At 43.6% G+C, this 3,084-nt stretch overlaps 1 long non-coding RNA gene across 1 annotated transcript; it reads left to right on the plus strand.

The window, feature by feature from the left end:
* The first annotated feature begins 7 nt into the window (after positions 1-7).
* LOC119340633 lies at positions 8-2,614 on the plus strand. Its single transcript, XR_005164625.1, has 3 exons — positions 8-151; positions 2,215-2,374; positions 2,515-2,614. It is a non-coding gene; the product is annotated as an uncharacterized LOC119340633 (long non-coding RNA).
* The last annotated feature ends 470 nt before the right edge of the window (positions 2,615-3,084 follow it).

Below are 3,084 nucleotides of genomic sequence, written 5' to 3' on the forward strand. Positions count from 1 at the left end.
GCCGAGGCCGAGGCGGAGCTCCAGGCCATCGAGGTCGCGTACGCCGCCGAGTCCGGCAAGCGCCGCCAACTCCCAGACTGGTCCAAGGCACCCGCCCCCGCCTCCGTCTGCCCATAGCCCAACCCAGTCCCCTCGCCCCCCTCCTGCCAAGGTGCGGCTCCCCCCTCTTCTTGCCTCCCGCTTTCCCCTTCTTGTACTCCAAAATGCTTCTTTTGAGTACATTAGCTGTCAATTTAGTCTATCTTGAAGCTTGGGAGCTTCTTTAGCAAGTTCACTGTAAAATTGAGTACAAGATCACGGAAAATTTTCTGGAGTGTATGTTCTGCAGTCACTGAATTTTCTCGAGTGCATGTTTACTGAATTTTCTGAAGTGTATGTTCACTGAATTTGGTTTTCAGTAGTGTTAAGAGTTCAAATCAATAGTGCAGGTTCGTGTACATGGCCACCCCCCATGGATATGCATTGGGGCGCTCCTGGGAGAGAGGATTCATGGCCATCCTAGCTAGCTGCTAGGTGGAGAACGTGTTAGGTTCTTGCTGTCCGTGGCAAAAGCTGGGGCGATCGAGTAGGAGTAGCTAGCAGTGTTTATGGTGTGTGGTGTAGAGAACCATGCAGATGTCATGGGCAGGCACTCATAGTCTAAATTTCATTGATGTCAAATTTTATTTATGTGTCAAGTTTGAAATCAACTTGACTGAACATCAACTTGTTCTGGTTTAGTGTAGAATCACTTAAGTAGATGGAGTAGTTATTTTTTATACTCTCATTGAAGACTGTGTTGCTAAATCGACATCAAGTTTAGGAACAAGTGTGTGTTCCTAAATAATCTTCAGTTTCCACTATATTTACTGTCAAGTCTGAAATTTTGATCTTTACTGTCAAGTCTGATTTGTCTCTGAACATTGGTTACAGCAAATTAGTGGTTAACTGGACATAAGGATTAGATCTTAGCTAGTGCTCTTTTCAGATGGCTTGTTCTCAAAATTTGGTACTCCATTAGAGTAACTTAATTCTCAATATTAACCGTTTCTGTTTCTAACAAGTTTCTTCCATGTGTTCTGAATTAAGTACAGTCAATGATCAAGTGATCTCTTCTCCAAGTTGCCTGAAATTGAATCAGTCATTTAGTTAACTTGGATTTTTTTTCCAAAATTTGTACATTTAGTCAAGTTTCTTCCATGTGTTCTGAATTAAGTACACTATGGGATCATTTTATTTTACTGTAGATTTGCTTGCAACTGGTTTTAGAAGTATTGCTCGTTTTCCAATTTATGCTATTTTTTGATCTTTTATGCATAGTTTTATTAGAAGTATTGCTTGTCAAAAGAGTGTTTAGAGATTTTAGGGCTATGTCTAGAAAATCATACCAAGAGTACAAAAGATGAAAGGAGATCTTTCTTGTTGTGGCCAAAAGAAAATGGATGGATATACGTAACGTAGGAGGAGGATCATGTTTTCAGTGCCTTAGTACACAAAAGTAGGCAAAGTTTCTGTAAGAATATACTTAAATCAAGTTTATTCAGTTAACTAAATCAAGTTTATTCAGTTAAGGACAGAATTATTTTGATCAAGTAATTACTGTGACAACATTGCAACATTTCTTCAGAGTACATGATCAGTTTTGCCCCTTTTTAGTAAAGAGGTGCAGCAACTTTCTGGGATTTCTGAAACTTTAGTCACCGGGACAATATACAGTCACCTGGGAGTCACCTGGGATTTCTGAAACAATACCGCCACTTGGACAATTCAAAACAGTTAACTGAAAGTGTCTAAAACAGTTAAGTGTTTCTGGGATTTCTTTTTTCTTCTGCAAGGCATGATTTCTTTTTTCTTCTTCTTTTTTCTCTGGTGTGTCATGTCTTTTTTTAGACTAAAAGTGAATCAGAGCAAAAATCTTCTATGTCAGTGTGCTAGAAATAAGAAGACAAAATTGGACTAAAATGAATGACTGAAATTGGACAATTGGAAACTTTAGGCATGTTTGCAATTGGACAAATGGTGTATAAATCCAAATAAATCAAATAAATTCAAATGATTCAAATAATCTTAGTTTGCAATTGGAAACTTTAGGCATGTTTGCAATTGGATAAATGGTGCACACTTGTTTATTTCCTCTCTAGTGGCCTAATTCTAGTGGAACTTTGGTTGGTTAGTGCTCTTCTGTTGCTTTTGACTAATCTTAGTTTGACGGACCTGACTTGTGCTCATTTCCAGTGGACTTCACATTCCAAAGGAGGGACAGAATCTGGAGTAATTGATTATTTCCAAAATCTGGAGTAATCTTCTCAAGTTACATGATCAGTTGTGCTTGACTGAAAATTTTCACAGGAAAATTTTGACTGGAGTAACAGAGGCATAACAGTACAAATTACAGGTATAGATTGCTCTGTTCAACAAACTTCCTATCAGTCCAACAATGTTTCTGAATCTAAACTTTTTCAGTTAACAGAACCTGAACCTGAACATGTTCAGTTAACAGAACCTGAACTTTTTAACCTTCCCTCTCCCTTTTAGGCGAATGTGGATGTTGCACACTATTGTGAAGGTGTAGCACTGCCCAATTAAATTTCCACTTCACATATCTACTTCAATTTCTACTACAAATTCACCTTTTCAACAGTAGACGCGGGGCAGAGAAGTCAGATGGCGAGGATGAGCAGAAGCATCAGACGGCGAGGAGGAGCAGAAGCATCAGACGGCGAGGACTCGATCTGGGGGCGTTGGCTTCGCCCAACAGCTGCAGCATCAGAGGCTGGAGGGAATCGCGGCGGCAGCAGAAGGAAGCGGCGGCCGGCGACTTGCCCAAATCCCGCACCGGCGGCCGCGGGCGCGAGGAAGCGGGCAGAGGATGAGGGCGCGGGCCGCACCGGCTAGGGACGCGAGCAGGGCGACGAGGGAGGTGCCTTCAGCCGTGGAGGAGGCGGGCGTCCAGTTGGTCGCCGCGGAGGAGCAGTCACCTCCGTGTGGGCGGCGGCGCAGCTCGCCTTCGTGCAGGCGGCGCAGGCGGGCAGAGGCGCCGCGGATTGGCAGCGGCTGCAGGCGGCGCAGGCGGGCAGGGGCGCCGCGGATTGGCAGCGGCGGCGC

This window comes from Triticum dicoccoides, chromosome 7B (assembly GCF_002162155.2).
Source record: "Triticum dicoccoides isolate Atlit2015 ecotype Zavitan chromosome 7B, WEW_v2.0, whole genome shotgun sequence".
Lineage (NCBI taxonomy): Eukaryota > Viridiplantae > Streptophyta > Magnoliopsida > Poales > Poaceae > Triticum > Triticum dicoccoides.